This window comes from Panthera tigris, chromosome A1, assembly GCF_018350195.1.
Source record: "Panthera tigris isolate Pti1 chromosome A1, P.tigris_Pti1_mat1.1, whole genome shotgun sequence".
Lineage (NCBI taxonomy): Eukaryota > Metazoa > Chordata > Mammalia > Carnivora > Felidae > Panthera > Panthera tigris.
The window spans coordinates 23,102,503-23,123,982 of NC_056660.1; the positions used below are offsets into that span (position 1 = coordinate 23,102,503).

The 21,480-nt window shown below is 39.1% G+C and overlaps 1 long non-coding RNA gene across 2 annotated transcripts in view; it reads left to right on the top strand.

The window, feature by feature from the left end:
• Nucleotides 1–21,480, top strand: part of LOC122234509 — an 84,820-nt gene that overhangs the window by 22,625 nt on the left and 40,715 nt on the right. For both annotated transcript variants that reach the window (XR_006212277.1, XR_006212283.1), the window contains exon 2: nt 2,941–3,060. This is a non-coding gene — a long non-coding RNA (uncharacterized LOC122234509). The remainder of the gene's footprint in view (nt 1–2,940; nt 3,061–21,480) is intronic.

Sequence of the window (21,480 nt, forward strand, 5' to 3'; positions counted from 1 at the left end):
TGGGGGAGAATTTTTTTTAAAAAATTTAATGTTTATTTTTTATTTTTGAGAGAGAGACAGAGCATGAATAGAGGAGGGGCAGAGAGAGAGGGAGATACAGAATCTGAAGCAGGCTCCAGGCTCTGACCCATCATCACAGAGCCTGACGCGGGGCTTGAACCCACAAACCATGAGATAATGACCTGAAGTGAAGTCGGACGCTTAACCGACTGACCCACCCAGGTGCCCCGAAGGTTTTTTTAATGCTTATTTGAAAGAGAGAGAGAGCGTGCACGCACAAGGAGGGGGCGGGCAGAGAAAGAGAGACACAGAATCCGAAGCAGGCTCCAGGCTCTGAGCAGTCAGCACAGAGCCCGACGTGGGGCTCAAACTCATGAACTGTGAGATCATGACCTGAGCCAAAGGTGGATGTTTAACTGACCGAGCCACCCAGGCTCCCTGGGGAAGGATTTTTAAGTGTTAGAGTGAGCTAGTGAGGGAGACCTAAGGATATTATGCAGGAGCTGGGTCTATGTGATTAGGTCTTCAGTGTTTGCTAATTGACACTTAACTGAAGTTAGACCCCTGTCCTCTCACAGAGACTGGGAGATAGGGTTGTTATCTTCCTTGACGATTGCAATTCCTGATCCTTGAGAAAGACTTTCCTGAGTTGTAAACCTGGCAAGAGCCTGAGAGATTTTATCTCCAGGGGGCAGGGAAAGAATTCACAATTGCAAGTTTTCAAAAGTAAATGTTCTAAGAAAAGGGAAGCCAGGGTACCATAGTCAGGAAGAAACCAGGTAAAGTTTAGTCAGGCTTAGGGGAACATTAGGACCATCTTGGTGAGTGGAAAGTGGTGGCAAGGTGGCTGAGACCCTGGCAGAGTTTGGAAGAAAGAGATATCTTCAGGACCTGATCAGCAGGGGCTTAGAACATGATCTCCCCTGTGCCAAGAAGAGTGTCAATAAGTAAGTAGCTTAGTGCATTTTAAATTGCATTTACATTAATTTATAAAGAAGAAACCCATTTGTATCTCTTTCCAAAAAAAAAAAAAAACAAAAACAGTTCAGTCCCTAATGGACTTTGAAAATACAGGCCCTTTTACTGACAGCAATCTTTTAGTGGAGTAATGTATTCTGTTGTGAAAATTAATTTTTGAGCTTGAAACGAGATGCTAAGTGATTTTCAGCACAAGGGATGGTTATGTTAGATATAGAGGGACTAACAGAAAACAAAATGTTCTTTCAGTGTTTCATGTTTGGGACTACCTGAAAACCAGTTCTCTGGTCACCGTTACTGGTGGTTACTCTTCAGAGTGTGTTTACAACTCTTACTTCACAAGAATGTATTGTAATGTATGTAGGTATGTAATGCAAGCATAATGTTCTCAAGTTTCATCAATATTGTAGCCCATGGCAGAATTTCCTTCTTTTTGAAGGCTGAATACTATTTCATTGTATGTACCTACCACATTTTCTCTGTCCATTCATCTGTCAACGGACTGGTAGTTTGCTTCCACATTTCGGCTGTTGTGACTAATGCTGCAGTGGACATCAGAGTGCAGACAGCTCTAGGAGATTCTGTGTTCGGTTCTTTTGGATAAATACTTCAAGTGGGATTTCCGGAGAGGAAAACAACACAGGAGGCTGATGAATAGGTTTTGAAATCATTTTAATTTTTGCTTCCTATAAGTAGTTTCTGATCAAAATGCTTTTGCTCAGTAGAAAAGGACTCATAAAGAATTTAATACCATGGGAAGGTAGGTGGAAGCGTCTTGGCGTGAGAAAAACAGATGTTTTAAATACCGGGCGATTTCCTTTCCCTCCTCCCCAGCGTCGTCCCGTGGGAGGCAGCCTAGCGGCGTGGGAAGAGGAAAGAAAGCTCCGAGGCCCGGATTTCTACAGGCTCAGGGCTAGTCCTCAAGGGGTGCCCGGCTTCTAAATTTGTTTATGAAATGTGTGCATGGAGCAGTCTGTAGCTATCGCCAGATGCTCAGAGAAGTCCGTGGCTCAGAAGGAGCTGAGAACCCCTGCTTTAGAGACCTGCTGTCTTGCTCTGTCTGGTACACACTGTGTGGCCTTGGATAAGTGGCTTGACCTTGGGGACTCAGTTTCCTCATCTCAGCATGTCTTTGAGTGGATGAGGATGAACATCTCACAGGTGTGGTATAAAGGCTAAGTAAGATGAGAACAGAAAGTATTCTGGCATTTAGAGGCTTAATAATGGTTTCTTTTCTTTTTTTTTTTTTTCCTTCCTTCCCAAGCTTGTCAGAACAGAGCCTCTCTCTGGAGGATTAGGGAACAGTGGGTTCTGCTCTGAGCTCATCCTAAGAAATGTTTAGGCTAAGTAATTTCAAAGTTACAGGAAGAAGAATCCCCAATAATTTAAAATTTAATACCCTTTGCTGCTGCGATCACTTACCAGAAGCAGCAACAAGAGCCCTGGAGAAGTGCATCCAGCTGGGATTCATTCTGGGAAGCATTTCCTAAATTTAGGCCAGCGCAGGGAAGACACCCAACGCAAGGTCACACGGGGCCCCACCTGGGAAGACCCTCAAAGCGGGGCATGCCTCACACTTGCTAATGAGGGAAGTGGGGGCTGCAGGAGTCCAGTGAGCTTCCTGGGGGAGGCAGAAACCAACTACTGGTTAGTTGAGACTCCAGGCAAATCTTTTCTGTTTATTTTATGATCAGGAGCTCAGTTTTGTTGTTGCGTCTCAGAGGGGAGCTAATTAAAGATGTTAAGTGAAACAGCAGTATGGACCTTCGTAACAGTTGAATGGGGTGCGGGAGCCGTTTCCACTTGGGAAGAAAGGACTCTTAAATCCATATTAGGACCCTCTCACTTCCCTTTTTAGCAAAATCACTGTTTTAGGTAAAATTGCAAGTGTGAAATTATACAGAGATGATCTGGCAGTTTGTTTGACTTTTTTCTTTCCCTCTCATTTATTTTGCATTTCAGATAACCAACTAGTGCGTGAGGATAAAAAGAGGATTCCGTGTCCTTTGCTTCCTATCTACCGTGGAGGATGTGTGAAATGAAGTGCTAACATGAGGGCACTGGAGAAACTTCCAGGAAAACGTAAGTGCAAACTCAGCTAGTGGAAAGGCACAGTGAGCATTTTGTGTTACAGATTCTTCCTTGCTCAAAATTTGACTATTTATACATGCTCTATAAATACTGTATTATAAATTATAAATACACTATATATTTCCTATATGTAGTGTACATTATAAATATATTTATATTTATATATAATTTATATAAATTAATTATAAACATGTATTTTCCATGGATTATATGTATCATATATTACATGTAGTTTTAACTTAAAAACATTTTTTTAAATGTTGTTATTTTTGAGAGACAGAGCATGAGTGGGGAAGGGAGCAGAGAGAGAGAGTAGAGAGACACAAAATCTGAAGCAGGCTCCAGGCTCTGAGCTGTCAGCACAGTGCCCAATGCGGGGCTCATACAAACTGTGAGATCATGACTTGAGCCAAAGTTGGACACTTAACCGATTGAGCCACCCACGTGCCCCAGTTTTAACTTTTATCATATATTCAATATTATATAGATGTGTTACATATATAATCAAATTAAAAACTGCTACCTTCTCCCATCAAGCCATGTATCTGGTTTGAAGCCTTTGGAAGTCACCCCCACAAAGATCTGGAAGGAAGCTAATTTGCACATGGTCACAGAATCACTCAGGGCAATTCTCTAAACATGCTCACAATTTGACATGTATTTTTTCTATCTTGACGGCCAGCAGGTATTTCTTAAGGAAAAAAATGCTTTCACATGACAAACTTCCTTGCATAGGTGTGAGTCACATTGTGTTATCTTAAATTGCCCTGGTGAGTTAAATAATGTGTTGTCACTGAGCAGAATTTTCACTTTCCTTGGGGGCTGGATATTGGCCAGGTGCTCATTGAATAGGGATATTTGGGATATTTTCCCCTCATTATTAGAATGAATGATAGAATGAATCTATCTTAGATTCTCATCTTGAAAGGTGAGGTCTCTCAACTAATGAGTTTTTTTCCTGAGATAGTAGACATAGCTAAAATTTTAGGAACCCCTTAGAACTGAAATATTGTTTAGCTTTTCCTCAACAAAGAGTCTGCAATTATAAATAAATCATTTGTTAATCTTGTAATGGTAGTATTTAATTCTATGTGGAAACATCCTGTGGCAACTCATTTGTGTTTGATGTTCTCTCAGGACATTCCATAGATTCTGATCATGCGCTGTGTTTATGAACCTTCTTTACAAAATACAGCCTCGAGCTGAGCAATTAAGATTTTAATTTTATGCAACTTGATTGCTCTCCTTCACTTAAAAGAAGTGAATAAATGCATACATTGAAGAGAAACGTTATTAACCTTTTCTTTGTTTATCAGGCTTGCATATCTTGCATCAGAATACTCACGTAATGTGACAGATTAGCTTATTGTTATGCACTGGGTATTTCCTCTATAATTTTATTGATAGTGCTTTGCATACAGCAGGTGCTCAGTATTTCTTATAAATTTATTACAATACGTACCAATATTGCCTTGTTGATCTTGTGCCAGCACCACCTGATTTTTCATTAAAATTTTCTTTTATAACAGCTTTACTAAAAATTGATTCACACACTATAAAATTCACCTATTTAACGTGTACAAGTCAATGGTTTTTAGTATATTCACCATCGTGCAACCGTCAACAGTATCTAATTTTAGACTATTTTTGTCAAATCCTGTACTCATTAGTAGTCACTCCTCATATCCCTCCAAACTCTTTAAACCAAAGGCAACCACTCATCTACTCTGTCTCTTTATTTGCCTCTTCTAGATATTTCTTATAAATGAGGTCATACAATAGGTGGTTGGCTTCTTTCACTTAGCATAGTGTTTTCAAGATTTATCCCTGTTGTAGCCTGTATCATTACTTCATTTCTTTTTATTGCCAAATTCGACTCCATTTTATGCATACATCACATTCTGTTGATCATTGGTTTGATGGACATTTAATTTGCTTTCACTTTTTGACTATTATGGATAATGCTGCTCTGAACATTCGTATGCAGGTTTTTGTGTGGACACATTTTTCATTTCTCTTGGGTACATATCTAGCAGTGGAATTGTTAGGTCATATGGTAATTCTATGTATAACTTTTTGAGGAAATGCCAGATGGTTTCTAAAGTGACTGCACCATTTGCAATACCAGTGACAGTGTTTGAGAGTTCCAATTTCTCCGCATGCTCCCTAACACTTGTTACTATCTTTCTTTTTGATCATAGCCATCTTAATGGATATGGAATGATATCTCACTGTGTTTTTTGATTTGTGTTTCCCGGATGGCTAATATATGTTGAACATCGTTTTATGTGCTTATTGGTCACTTGTTCATCTCCTTTGAAGAAATGTTTATTCAAATCCTTTGTCCAATTATTAGTAGGTTGCCTGTCTCTTTTTATTATGGAATGACAAGATCTCTTTATTAGAATCTATATACAAGTCTAGCCATATATACGATTTGCATATAGTTTCTCCCACTCAGTGGGTTGTTCTGCTTTCTGGATGGTGTCCTTGGAAGCTCAAAAGTTCTGAATTTTGACTAAGTCCAATTTCTTAATGTTTTCTTTTGTTTCCTGTGCTTTTGGTATTTCATTTTAACACACCATAGAGATTATGCTATGGGAGATCATCTTAGAAGGAATACTTCTTAGATGTGTAATAATTAACTCCCACTTTCATGGGAGTTCAAACAGAGCTGTCTTTAGCACTGAGCCTAAGTAGAAATGGGATGTAGATGATGCTTGCTTTCAGCACCCCCTTTCTGCCCCTCACTGGTACACTTTCTGCCCCTGCCATTTAGTAGATGTCTCTGGCATCCTACATCACATCCCTTCACTCACTGCTGATTTTCAGCCATGGCTGCCAGGGACAGTTCCATGTGAGGTCAGGTGCCCCTAGAGTACAAAACACTCACTTAGGGTGAGGCCAGCATGTCTTTATACTTTTGGCTCTAGGGTCTTCTCCTATGAGTGCAGAAGCCCACAGTACAATCAGAAAAACAGATTTGTTGTCCTAGAGGAGTCCTTATCCAATGGGGGAAGGGAGACTGTGGACAATTCTTTAATCTCCATTCCTGTAGGCGGACACAATTCTGGGAGGTGAGAAGACCCCAGCAGAACAGAACCCTCTGCTTGTATTTTCTGCCTCATCGTTTTGCTCCCTTTTTTTTCTGCACCCTGGGAGAGTCTCTTGAATAGGGTCCCTGCCACCATGTCCTTCCTGCTTTTGAGAGAACCCAAACTAAAGCATTCATGATGGACCTCCCTTATGCTGCCTCTGGTATCTTGTGCTCTCCCCCATCTCTTGAGCTATCTGCAAAATCTATGGGAACCTAACCTACACCTTTCCTAAGTTTCTGTGTCTCAATAAGTCTTTTGTATTTTGTGTCTAATTTCTTCTCAGCCCAGTCAGGTGGTTGTATAGCTAACCTGATGGAGCAATTTTAGTCAAGGAGTTGTGTGCCACTAATAGTTTTACCTCTGTGTCTTCTGGGAACACCTGCATTTTAAAGAGTAACTTTGGTGGATTTCCTCTAAGCAGGAACTCCTAAGAATAGATGGAGGGAGTTGTTCTAGTAACAGCAACATTTCTCTCCTTCCCGGATCACATCCTGAAGGTGACTGTCTTCTGTCACATTTGAGACGATCTTGTGTCCACTATTTCCCCAATTAATATTGTATTATATCTTTGCTGCAGACAGTGGCTAAATTATACATGTTATATCTAAGCGTAGACTTAAGATACTGCTTTGTAATGAGTTAAGTTGGCTTGAAAGAAACATAAATGTGGGGATGTTTTGAGGGCCAGAAGAGAGATGCTATTGCAAGGTTCCAGGAAGAGATTGGAATAAGTACCCTAAAGAAAAAAAATAAAGGTAGAAACAAGAAACAATAAGGGATAAAGTGCACAAAGGATTGGGCAAAATAGTCACTTGGAACATATTTTTGGATGGGTAAAGTCCACAATAAAGGTTTGTTGAATGAATAAATGCTTGAATAAACAATTTTTCCTTTTATACCAGAGAAGAGTATACATGTATCATGTTTACCATGGTCCTTGTACCATGATGGGATGGTTTTAAAAATAAGTCTACAAATTCTTCGTTATTCCTCCCTTCAAGAGGTGGAGACTAATTCCCCTCCCCTTGAGTGTGTGCTGTATTTGGTGACTTCTAGGGAATAGACTGAAGTGGAAGTGATAGTGTATAACTTTGGGGAACTGGTCATGCAAAGGCACTGTGGCTTCTGTCTTGGTTATTCCCTTTCAAATTGTTCACCTGGGGGGAAGCCCATGGCTGTGCTGCTCTATGGAAAGGCTCACCCGGTGAGGAACTAAAGCCTCCAGACAATAGCCACGTGAGTGAGCTTGGACGTGGATCTTCAGCTTCAGTTAAGCTTTCAGATCACTGAAGCCTGAATCTCTCTCCGCCAGAAGATTCACTGAAACCTCATGATAGCCACTGAGCTGGAGGAATCTAACCAGACTATTTCTGGATTCCTGACCCTTTGACACCTTGTGAGATAATAAATACTTGTTGTTTTAAACTGTTGAGCTATAAGTTTTAGGATAATTTGTACACAACAATAGATAAATAGTATACATGGAAAGGTATCAATGAATGGTAGTGGTGGTCATGGTTGTGATCATAAAGATGATGAAGAAGATGAAGAAGAAGATAATGATGAAGATGATGATAGTGGAAGAGGAGGAGGAGGGTACTTAGTATTAACCCCAAAATCTCCTGTTTGGGAGGAGAGAAAAACATCTTACAAACCCCTCTTATATTTTTTGCTGCTTCTCTGGCCAGCTATTCATTGTCTGAACTGTGAGATAAAGACTGCTGTGATGTTGCTTCGGGAGTGAGGCTCTTGCTGGAAGTGGAGACGTTCTAGTTGCGTATGGCTGTGTTGGATTCTCTCACAGCATCTTGACCCAGTGACACTCTATGAGCAGATACACACGAGTGATATTCTACTTCATACCAAGCTCTACCTAGGTGTCAACAGACATGATTTTTCGCTTTCTTTGGGAAAGTGCAACACTGAGCAGTGACTCAGTCTCAAAAAAATTACACATTTAGGACAAAATTCATGTACAAGCTAGAAATATGTGCTTATGCACAAATGACTGCTCTGACTTCTGTCTTCTTCTTGCTTTAAAATAGAGATGAGAACAATTTGGGTTCTGCTCACCATTAATCTTGGATAGATGAGCCATGGAGGATTGTGTAATGGTAATGGCAATGGTAATTACAATGATAATGATAATGATAGTAATGGCCAGTATATATAGAGCAGACATCTTATGTAACCATGTACATCATCTGTTATGCTCATCACAACTCTGATTACTGAGAAGATTGTATTTCAAAGATGTTAATGAACACATGGCTACTAGTAGTGTTGAGGCTGAGCTTCAAATGGTTCTGATGTTCTCCGAAGAATGAGTTCTCTTTTCTCTACCACATTGCCTCTCTTCCTTACTATACAATGGCTGCCAAAGGCTCAAGAGGGTAAACTTTTGTATCCAATTTATGGAACTGTTTGAATTTAATGGGTACAAATAGAAGTTTGAGTTTTCTCAATACCTTTTTCAGTTATGCTCTGTTCAGTCTCTTTTTCCCCATCCATAAATGAAATACTTGGCAGTACTGTAGCCTTTTTAAAAAATGTTTTATTTATTTTGAGAGAGGGAGCGTAAGCAGGGGAGGGACGGAGAGAGAAGGGGACAGAGGATCGAAAGCAGGCTTTGTGCTGACAGCAGTGAGCCTGATGTGGGGCTCAAATTCACGAACTGTGTGATCATGATCTGAGCTCAAGTTGGATGCTTAACTGACTAAGCCATCTAGGTGTCCCAGTACTGTAGCTTTTTGATCACTCGCAGTTATTAAGTCAATGCAGTCTGTGGTAGAAAGTTCTTAAAATGGCTCTTGTGTTAGAGAGGGCCATGTGGCAAGGAGTTGAGATGTTCTCTGGCCAACAGCCAGGGAGAAGCTAAGGCCTTCAGTCTAAGAGCTTATGAGGAACTGAATGAATGAATAAGCTTGGAGTCAGATCTTCCCTCAGTTGAGCCTTGAGATGGTTGTAGCCCCAGCCACTATCTTGATTGTAGCCTGAAGCTGTATACAGATTCATATCCTACAGAAACTGTGAGATCATAAACATCTGTTGTTTTAAGCCACTAAATTTGTTTTGCATCAGTATTAATATAGTTTGACCCAGTTTAAAATTTTAATGCAATCCAATGTAATGCTCATTTCCTCTCGTTTCTTCCCTCTTCTCAATGTGGTTCAGGAGACTCGCTGGACTTGCTCTTTCATTTCTCCCCCACCTCTGCCATTTTGGGGTCCTGTCTTCCCTGGTGCTTTGGGGCTGGCTGTAGGGACATGGAAAGACACAAGTATCTCTTATTTGACTGGTACCTTTGTTCTCTCTGCTGTTACTGTTTCTCTGGCTTTGACTAAATGTTGGACAAGTGTTCACATACTGGCTCCCTCTGGGACATATGTGAGGGAGAGTTCTCTGTAGAACCCTTCAAAGCTTCCTAGTTTCTTGGTCCTTCCTGATTCTCCCTACACAGCTTCCACCCCAGATATTCAGGTTCAGGTTATTATTGTTGGCGGAATCTCCTTACTGTCAGTGAGATCTTGAATGGGCACCTGCAAGGTGGCACAGGTCCAGCTACCTTCATGTGTTCAATTTCCACTGTCCCTCTGCCACTGGATTTCTCTGCCTTGTTGTTCCCTCCAAATAGGATTGCCAGATTTAGTAAATAAGCACAGAGGAAATCCAGTTAATTGAATTTCAGATAAACAGTGAATAAGTTTTTAGTTTAAGTCTCATGCATTCATATCTTATCTGGCGACCCTGTTCCCATACTCTTGTGTTTTTCTCAAATAGCACACAGAGAAGAGATCAGAAGCACCATTGCCCAACAAGGGAATGAAATGCTAATATCTCTTTGCTGGTTAAGTAGAATGATTCTCTTGTCTCCTTGCTTGAATTGAGATGGGAGCACAGAGAAAGGAGGGACAAGCTCATCACGAATACTAAATTCTCTTGACTTGTGTGTCCAGTGGTTTCTTTGATTCCTGTGTATGCATTTGTAGACTAACAGGGGTGGGCAGTGAATTTTTGGGGGAGGAGGTGTTCTATGGGAGTGTCTGGCCTCAATTATGTATTGTGATGCTTTCTTGGACTCAGTATGGGGTGGCAAGCCTTGAATCTGGGAAAACAGGAAAAATATCCATATCCTGTGCAAGCTACAGCACAGCTGCATTAGAGCAATTCTAGATTTTCTCTTCTAAAGATGTGATTTAATTTGTTTTGTTACCCTTAGCCATCATTTATATTTCAATAGCATGTGGGCTTGAAATTTGTCAGAGTTTCCACCTGGTGAAAATGAATAAAACTACCTTATTTAGCCTCCCTCCCTTTTCTGTCTTTAAATATGTTGAAACACTGTTACCCTGATGCCTTTTTGAGAACTTGAGTCTTCATTAAGGCATCTTTTCTTGAGTTGGTGAGACATCGGTAAGCTCTGACTTACCTAAAGTTCTCTATTAGGTGGTCCCACATTTTTCCTTCCTAAATTCCCTAAATTTACCACTTGTGCTCTTTGCCAATAGTGTTGCCAAGCACTTACCCAGACCCCCCACAGGGACCCAGGTACTCATTCCCCAGGCTGCTGACAGCTCACAGCTCACAGCTCACAGCTCACAGCTCACAGCTCAGACCCTTCCAAGGAATCACCTTGGACTACAGAAACTGCCTCACTGCAAGATTACACCAGTGTGATACAAAGGCTGTCATTTTTTGGCATGTTTGGGACAATTTCATCTCTGTTTCATAATGCTTCCATTGTGTTTTTGTCCTTTTTTGCAATACTGCTTAAATTTGGTACTTTTTTCTTTTTCTTTTTTTCCATTTTATGCTGAAATTACCCTCAAAACCAGTTTGGAAAAGACAACAGGATTAAATTCCATTTTTATTTAAAATGTTTTTTCCTAGATACGTCTCAAAACTAGCTTGAAAATACATGTTTATTACAAGATGCTTGAATTCCATAATTTCTGTTAAAAACATTATTTTTTACTGTATTTTTACTCCAAAGTTGCTTGGAAACTTCATTTTTATCCCAGCAGGCATTCTGTACTTTTCTGTTAAGTATTTCTTTTATTAGATTTTTCCTAAAAATTAGCTTGGAAACATGACTTTTCATCACAACAGGCTTAAATCTCCTCATTTTCAGCAGAATTTAGGCTCATTTTGATTAAAATAATTTTTCCGAGCTATGTTTCAGGAAAAAAAATCTTGCATAAAAGACCTTTTCAACAGAAAAGTGTTCAATTGAAGAATTTGATGATAATCATATTTGCAAGGTAGTCAAATATGAATCCTTTCTTACTAGGACCTAAAGATATATTTTCTTTTCCCTATGACTGCTTTTGACAAGGATTTAGAAATAGATTCAGGGCTTCTGGATGGCTCAGTTGTTTGAGAATCCACCTCTTGATTTCAGCTCAGGTCATGATCCCAGGGTTGTGGGATTAAGCCCTGTGTCTGGCTCCATGGTGAGCATGGAGCCTGCTTAGGATTCTCTCTCTCTCTTCTCTCTTCCTCTTCCTCTCCCTCTCCCTCTCCCTCTCCCTCTCCCTCTCCCTCTCCCTCTCCCTCTCCCTCTCTCCTTCTCTCCTTCTCTCCCTCCCTCCCTCCCTCCCTCCCTCCCTCCCTCCCTCCCTCCCTCCCTCCCCATCTCCACTGTACTCTCTCAAATAAAAAAAAAAGAAATAAACTTAGTTCAGCGCATTTTATGGGTATTAATAATATCTAACATTACTCATGGCATCAAAGTGGTCAAAAGGTTTGCCTGTCCTTCCATGAAATTCTTCCAATCCAGGTGTATTGTCCCCAATTTTGCCTTGTCCCCCCCCCCCCCCCACACCTTTAAAAACATTCTGTGTCCTTCATGGATGATCTGGTGATGCCATCCTCTGGTTTAAAATTTTCATGGTCTTTCTATCATCAAGAAAGTGATTTATAAACTATGTTCTGTGGAGCTCTTGGGTTCTGTGGAGGGGGTCAAAGGCTGCTGTTGAGGCTGGGCAAGCATATGAGGAGTCTGAATCACAGGGGTTCCAAGCCTCCAACCTCTACATTAGCCAGAACAGTTTTGATGGGTTCTTCAATACAGAGTGCCAGTGTTTCCTATACATTTTCCTTGATACAAAAGATTCTAGGTTTTGGTTTTTTTTTTAAATTCCTTTTCAGTGGTAGGAGTTGCAAATATTTTTTTCCCAGTTTGTATCACTGTAGATACTAGAGGACAATTATGGCCATAAACCCTTTATTTTTCCATTTTAACAATAGCAACAACTGAAATTATCGCATGCCAAATTAGGAGGAAGTTCAGCATTATCTTTTTAGGGTACACCCTTTTATTTTATGAACGCTGAGAACTAACATGATCTGAAAGTTAAGGTTAGCCAGGGGAACAGAAGATGGGTCAGATACTGCCATTACTCCTTTTGGCCACATGATGTCACTGTGGACAACTGGTCATTTTGACAGAGTCTTCAGGTTGGCTTGTGGCTCACATCTGTGCAAGGCACTGGGAATCCTGGAAGAAATGTCTGTGTGGTGGGTAATCCACTGAATCTGTATTGTGCCCTGAGTTCCCAGGGACATAGCCCTTGATGCTTCTTTTTGTCCCATATAAAGTCGTTTTCTAAGGCACCAGAAGCCCCCAAGAACACTCTTAATGAACTGACTCTGGGATCTGTTCTTTGTGAAATAGTCCCCTATGTCTTGCAACCAATTTATATTATTAGGGGTTGGACAGCTTTTCACCCTTCTGGCTCTTTACCTACAAAGGATCTTACTATATTAACTATTGGAGGATAGGACTATATAACTTCCCCTGTTAATGGCTCCCCTGATGGCTTCCAGGGACTCCAAACCTTCATTATAAACCTTTTATTCCATGGTATTTTCTGTCTTGTGAGGACTCAATATGACTTTCTGGAAACCCCTGATATAGAAGATGATGACTCCTTACTCTCCTCCACCGTTTCAAGTTTTAGTCTTTAGCAGAACATTCTCCAGATGATCATGGTCACTTACTTTGAGAAGTTAATATATGGTAAAAGAGAAAAAGACATAAGGGGTTAAGATTGTGAAGGATCTTATATGTTGTAATATGTAAATTCTATTCAAAAGCAATGGAAAGTCAGAAAAGATCTTTAAGCATCAGAGAGACAGGATCGACTTTGTTTTTAGAAAACTAATTTCAGAGGTTGTGTGGAAGATGAACTTTGTAGGGAGACAGCAGTGGTAGAGAGCCCTAGACAATGAACTGTTGTCATAGTTTAGGCAAGAAATGTTGAAGGCTTGGAAGAGTGCAGTATTAGTGAGGCTGAAGAGGCGTGTTGAATTCTGATGATTTTCTGAAGTGGAATTGATAGAAATTGGTGAGATTGTGAAAGTCAAAAAGAGGAGAAGGCAAGGCTGGCCCTAAGAGTCTGGATGTTGAAACCATATTGCATGTAGTGAGTTTCAGAGGAAGACAAGGTTTGTAAGGAGAGAAGGTAAGTTCTGTTTGGAGGCACTGGATTGGAAGGATATTTCACTGGGTATAGAATTCTAGGGTTGGCAGTTTTTCTTATCATACATTATTGTGTCATTCTAGTTTTCACTGTAACTGTTGAGAAATCAGCCAAAATTCTTATTGCTGTTGATATGAATGTAATAGGTATAGTAGTTTCTGACTGCTTTTCAGACTTTTCTCTTCATCTTTGTTTTTTTAGCCACTTAACTGATGTGCCTGGGTATAGTTTTCTTTGTGTTTTTATTGCTTGGCTTGATAATTATCCTGTTCTGCTGAGCTTTTTGAACTTGTGATGTTATGTCTTTTTACCAGTTTTGGAAAATTATTGGCCATTATTTCTACAAATATTCTTCTGTTTCATTCTCTCTCTCTCATCTGTATGTATGCCATTCCAGCTAATGTATGTCAGAAAACTTTGTATTGTTCAACATGCCTTTCACATTGTGCTATTTATTTATTTATTTACATTTATTTTAGTGTGTGGGGGGAGGCAGAGAGAGAGGGAGACACAGAATCTGAATCAGGCTCCAGGCTCTGAGCTGTCAGCCCAGAGCCCGACACAGGGCTTGAACCCATGAACCGTGAGATCATGATCTGAACCAAAGTTGGATGCTTACCTGACTGAGCCTCCCAGATGCCCCTGTTTTTTTTTTTTTTTTTTTTTTTTTTTTTTTTTTTAAATTCTTTTTTCTTTATTCTCCAGATTGGATCATTTAATGGACTAATCTTCAAGTTTATGAATCCTTCTGATGTTCAGTCTGCTGTTAACTAAGCCTTTTAAATTCATTCTTAATTTAAGACACTGCATTTTTCAGTCTTAGGCTATCCATTAGTTAGTTTTAAGAGATTTCACTTCTCTGTAGAAATTGTCCATCTTTCCTCTCATTTATTTAATCTATTTCTAATTGTTAATTTGAAGTCCTTATCATCTAATTTCAATAACTTTTTTTATCTGTGGGTCTCCTTCCATTGTTTTTTGATTTTTCTTATTATCAGTTATCTGTTACTATTCTTTGTATGTCTCATAATTTTTATGGTATGCTGAACACTGTTTAATAAACTTTTCATTTTAAAATAGTTTCAAATTTACAGAAAAATTGTGAAACAGTACAGAGAGTTCCCATATATCCCAAACCCAGTTTCTTCTCTTATAAATACCTTAGGTTGATATGGCACATTTGTTACAGTTAATGAACCAACATCAATGCATTATTGTTAATTAAATCCACACTTTATTCAAATATACTTAGTTTTTACCTAATGACCTGTATTTATTTTAGGATCCCACCCAGGATACCACATAGTTACTCATTATGTTTAGATGGGATGACTCTTTAGTTTCCCCTTTGCTGTGACAGTTTATCAGACTTCCCTTGTTTTTGATGACCTTCAAAATTTTCAGTATTGGTTAGATATTTTGTACAGCGTTTCTCAATTGTCTGATGTTTTCTCCATGATTAGGCCAGTTTATGGATTTTGTGGAAGAAAACCACAGAGATGAAGTGCCACTCTCTTTATATCATCAGGTATACATACTAGCAACATAACTTATCATTACTGATGTTAGTGTTTGTCAAGTTTCTCCATTGTAAACTTACTTTTATTCCCTCTTTCCCCTCTTTGGAGGGAAATCCCAATGCACAGCACATACTTAAGGAGTGGGGAGTTAAACTCCACATCCTTGAGGGCACAGTATCTACACAAATTATATGGACTTCCTCTGCATGGATGATTTGTTTATTCTCCCCTATTTACTTATGTATGTATTTATTTAATCATTTTCTTAGATCAATATGGCCTCATAGATATTTATTTTATACTTTGGATTATAATCTAATACTACATTATTTATTTTGGCACTCAAATTTTTCCAGCTTTGGCTATTGGGATTTCTTTCAGTTAACTTCTTTGGCAACCCTATCCCCACCAATATGTGTGTGTGTGTGTGTGTGTGTGTGTGTGTGTGTGTGTGTGTGTGTTTTGTTGTTGTTTTTTTGTTTTTTAGTAATTCCATACTTTTTGGTATTATAAAATACTCCAAACTCATTTTATATATTTCTTGCCAGCCCTAGAATCGGCCATTTCTCAAAAAAGAAATCCTTATTTTTATTGAAGAGTAGTGTTAGAAACCAAGATCTGGGTTCCAGGTGTCCTTGAATCTGTTGGTGATCTTTTGTTGCTTCTGGGCTCTTGTATATATACACGTGTCTATAAATAATCCTGTATGTAACTATCCATATTTATATCAAGCCAAGCATGAGTTCATAATGATGTCTTTGAGTCCATTGCCAAATGGATTATTATAGCCTTTACCCCTTGCTTATATGTAGCCTTTCACTCTGGCAGTGAGAAACCTGACTCCCACTATCTGCCCTCCATTTACTTGTTTAATTTCAATATGCATGTATGGTGGTTTCAAATTGTTAATGTCTCCTCCCATGGGAAACGACTTTATCAATTAGAGTACAGTCTTATGTATAGTTTCTTTCATCTCTGTCTTACAGATTCCACTTATTTCCAAAGTCACTTAGGTCAGCACCTTTTCCCTCCATTCCCTTCAATGATGTTGTTTCAGACATTTGTAATAGTTAGATACTTTTTTCTTTACATTTTGCATTCTATCCTGAGATCTCCCTGCTAAATAATTTTTAAAATATTTGTATGTATAAGGTTTACTCCTTGTGCTTCTGGCACAAGTTAATGAGTTTTGAAAAATGCATAGTTTCATGTATCCACCATCACAGTGTCATATAGAATAGTTCACCGACTTAAAATCCCCTGTGCTTGAACTATTTAATCATGCCCCAAACCTTTGGTAACCACTCTCCTGCTTACTATGTTTATAGTTTTGCTTTTTCTGGAATGTCTTACAAATAGGATTATATAGTAGGTAGCTTTTTCAGACTGGCTTCTTTCACAATACATTTAAGACTAATCCGTGTCACTGAATGACTTGATAGCTCATTCTTTTTTTATTGCTGAATAGTATTTCAATGTTCAAAATGTATTAGAGTTTGTTAACCCATTAACCTATTGAAGGATATCCTGGTTACTTCTAGTTTTTGGCAATTATGAATCAATGACTTTTCTAACACCCATCAAAGAATCAAAGTTGGAGGGGAACGTCTTGCCCCCAAATCAGGAGAAATAGGTGCATACAAAGAGTCACCCATGGAGTAGTAGTCACTAGAGTGATAAAACAGTAGAAATATTTGAATGGTGGTTTTGATGTATTGCTGGAGGCTGCATTTGGACATGAGACATGACAGTGAAAAGCTTCTTGGGGGTCCTCAAATCTCTGTGTGGCTAACCCCCAGAAATCTCACTGGTTCTTAAGATAAAATCCTGCAAACATCCCCTCACTGCTCTTTCACAGGAATGAGAAGAGTACCAATCGTGAAATATACCCAAACCGTCCATAACAAAGACTTTCTCTCCAGGAGAAAAGATTTTTTGAGCTTCCTGTCAGCTGGGTAAAGAGCTTTACTCCCATTCCAGACAGCTCTAGCCTTCCTGTCTCAATATGGGGAGAGGAATAGGAAACATAGTCAACAGGGATAAGAGATTCAAGGGAGTAGATTGGAACATTGCAGCCAGGCAAAGGAATAGGAGAAAGGAAGGAAATGAAGAGCTATAGCACTAGGGGAAAAAAAAGTTGTGAAGTTCACAGACAAGAGATACAAGGCTACTAAAAGACTGAGATTTAACATAAGATTATAGAACATTTACCCTCCTTTGTCCCTTATGACCACACAACAGGGATCCTGTATAACAACTAAATTACAGGTGAAAAGATGCAAGATGTGGATTGTCTCAGAGGAGCAATACTTCAGAACCCTCTCCAAAGTCAACAGGCGAGACAAACAAGGACAGTAGAGGAATTTGATCCCTCTGACAGATACAACTACAGCAGTCATGAAACATAGCCTAAATTCTGGCCAGATTAACATAAATTCCCACACTAAAAGGTGATTTACCTCAGTTTTTAGTACACAATACAACATGTCTGGCTTTCACACACAAAAAAGTTCAAGTTATGTCAAAAAGCAAGAAAAGAATCACAGTTTGAAAAGACAAAGCAATGATCAGAACCAGAATAAGATATGACACAGATGTTGAAATTACCAGCCAGGGAATTGAGAATAATTATTAAGCATATGTTAAGGGTTCTAATGGAAAAAGTAGACGAGATGGAAGAACAGAGGGTTAATGAAAGCAGAGAGATGGAAACCCCAAGAAGCAAAGGAAATGCTAGAAATTAGAGATGGTAATAGAAGGAATATATGCTTTCAATGGGCTCATCAGTAGGCTTGACACAGCCAAGGAAAGGGTTATTAAGCTTGAATTATGTGAATACAAACTTCCCAAACTGATATTAAAACAGAAAAAGAAGAATGAAACAAAATTTAAAAATCCAAGAATTGTGAGAAACTTCAAAAGTGTAACATACATGGAATTGGAATACCAGAAGGAAAAGAAAGACCAGGCAAAAGAAATATTTGAAGTAATAATGTATGAAAATTTTCCAAAATCAGGACAGACCTCAAACCACAAATCCTGAAAGCTCAAAAACACAAAGCAAGATAAAAACCAAAAATCTATACCTAGGCATATAATAATTTAACTATAGAAAGCCCAAAGCAAAGAGAATATCATGAAAGAAGTAAGAGGAAAAAATATCTTATCTATAGAGGAACCTGGATAAGAATTAGAGTGGACTTAATCATCAGAAATCATGTAAGCAAGAAGAGTGAGAACAAAGTATTTAAAGTGTTAAAAGGAAAAAAACCCAACCTAAAATTCTATATTGAGGAGAAATGAAGACTTTCTTCAACAAACAGAAACTGAAGGATTTCATTGTTAGCAGATCTGTCCTGCAAGAAATCTTAAAAGAAGCTGATCAGGCAGAAAAAAAAATATGATATTTACAAAATATATCTGATGGAAGGCTTGTATCCAAAATATACAAAGAACTCTTGAAATTCAACAATAAGAAACACACTCCAATTTTAAAAATAGGTGAGGTGAGCAATGTGAACAGACACGTCACCAAATAAAATAGCAAAATAAGCATATGAAAAATGCTAAACATTGTATGTTATGAGGAAATGCAAAGTAAAACAATAATGAGCTACCACTACAAACCTATTAGAGAGGCTAAAATCCAAAAAACTGAAAATGCCAGTTGCTAAGTAGGATACAAACAACAGAAATTCTCATTCATTGTTGGTAGGGATGCAAAATGGTAGAACATTTTGGAAGCCAGTTTGGCAATTTCTTACAAAGCCAAATATAATATTTTTTAAAATAATTTTTTAATGTTTATTTTTGATAGACAGAGTGTGAGTCAGGGAGGGGCAGAGACAGAGTGAGACACAGAATCTGAAGCAGGCTCCAGGCTCTGAGCTATCAGCACAGAGCCCGATGCAGGACTTGAACTCATGAACCATGAGTTCATGACTTAGGCTGAAGTCAGATGCTTAACCGACTGATCCACCCAGGCACCCCGAGTCTTAACATAACAATCCAGTGGTTGTACTCCTAGCTATTGACCCAACTGACTTAAAAACTTGTCTACACAAAATCCTGTGCACAAGTATTTATCAAATTTATCCAGCTTTTTCTTATTGTAAGGATGGGAGTGACAACTTCTAAGCTGTTTACGTGTTGGAGATGAAACATGAATTCTGGATATTATCTTTCAAAGAACCACAGTGACTGGAGGAAATACTACTGGGAAAATCATATATTTTCCTTTTAAGTATTCACAAAGCCTTAAGTCCACAGGACTGCCTATGTGGAATGATTTTGGAAATTTTTTTTGCCTTCCCTTAAAAAAATCCTACAATAACAAATATGTCTTGTCTGCTGACTATTGCTTTAATCTTCACTATAAAGATATCATTAAAAATTTTTATATCTTTCTTCAGTGAAAATAATAATAATTTAACCTGTTGTCTAAGATCATATAAATGACTTTCTGATTGTTTTTTTTTGTTTCTTTTTTCTTTTTTTTTTTAGTTTTTATTTAATTTGCAGTTAATCTACAGTGTAATATTAGTTTCAGGTGTACAATATTGTGATTCAACAATTCCATACAACAGCTGGTGCTCACCAGGACAGGACGGATGTACTTCTTAATCCCCATCATCTGTTTAACCCATCTTCCACCCCCGACCTCTATGGTAACCATCAGTTCTCCATAGTGAAGGGTCTGTTTCTTGCTTTGTCTCTCTTTTTTTCCCCTATGAGCTTCTGATTCTTTTTAAATTGTTTTGATAGGAAAAAGATTCAAGGCTATAGTCTGTGAAATATAAGACAGGATAGCATGGACATACAAGGAAGAAATGATGGCAGAGAAGATATCAGGTCCTATCTGTAGGATAGGACCTGGGAGGTCGGAATAGCATTAATTTTACCTGCTAAGTAGTTTGCCTGGATCAGTTGCTCTGAACTTCCTATTTAACTTGTGGGTGAAAGTGGAACAATGTAGCTTTTTGCCCCAACACTTGTGAGACTGCAAATTTTGGTTTCTCTCACCTTTCTTCTCTGGGTCGCCACGTGATGACTGAGCTACATGCATTACTTCCTACTCCCTGGGAGCCATGCCTTATAGACTTTCCTGATGTGCCTCTTTTTTTTCAGTATTTGAGAATCTTTTCTGGAAGTCAAGGTCAAGTTGTACTGGAGAACTCTAAATGGCATGATGGGATTTTTGGGTAAAGACGGACTACAGAACAATTTCTTAAAACATCCTTTATATATCACAAGCGATCCTCTATAGAGAGGAGCATGGTGAGCTTGAAGGTCTGTCCAAGAAGGAGCAAAATCAGGCTGTGAGAAAGCTAACCTCTTTTCTCTGGTGCAGAACGTGGAGGGCTGTCAAAATGCCTCTGGCGTGTGCTGTCCCTTGTAAGCCCTCAGTGAGTGAATCAAGTGCTGTGGGTTCCTTCCCTCTGACTTGTCCTCATGAAGCCTAATTTCCCTCTGGGTATCTGTAGCAAATGTTCTTAATGCCTTCACTGACTTCTAGAATACATTCAGTGTTTCCCTACTCTGAAAGGTTCTGGCACTCGAAGGTTTTGCAGCCCAGTCTAACCCATGCTGACTTGCACACTGCCTTGTATCTTTAGTCACACAGGGTCTGTGAGGAAAGTAGGGAGTTGTATCTTCGGGGCCACCACTCCCTTCTCACCCTCTTCCTGATCCTGGGGACTCCAGGGAGCCCCTGCCTTCAGCAAGGGCCCCAATGGGGAATGTGCCAGTAAGGTAGGGTTGCTGCCTGAGGGAAGATCCTGGCCTACTGGAGAGTTAGGCTCTTGTCCTCTCTTTTCTTCTCTTAAGAATGGTAGAAACTATAGTTGGAGAAATAGCTAGGTTTATATCCACTCCATACTATTAACATGTTTTTTATATATGGTTTACACTGGAGATAAAGCTATCAGCTTAGTCTTACAAGAAGGACTTTAGGCCTAGGGTACTTTCTGGAACTATAAAAAGGTTGCTCAATGCACTAGGTGTTAAGCAGAGAAGTGGAGCCTTTTATAAATGAGGGGGGCTACACACGTGCGGAGGAATTCTCTGGTCCAAACTGCAGATCCTTGGGAAAATTTAAGCCATTCTTTAATTAGGAAGCACTGTATTAGTGATTTTCAGTGTGAGCTCACCACTTGGGCCACAATCATCAGGGAGAAGTTATTTAAAAAGCAGATTTCTGGCTGATTTTTTGCCTAGGGAATCAGAATCTCTGAGGTAGGGCCTGGGACATCTATATTTTAAACTAATTTTCTTGGCGATCCTTATCAGGATTATTAAATAATGAGTGCC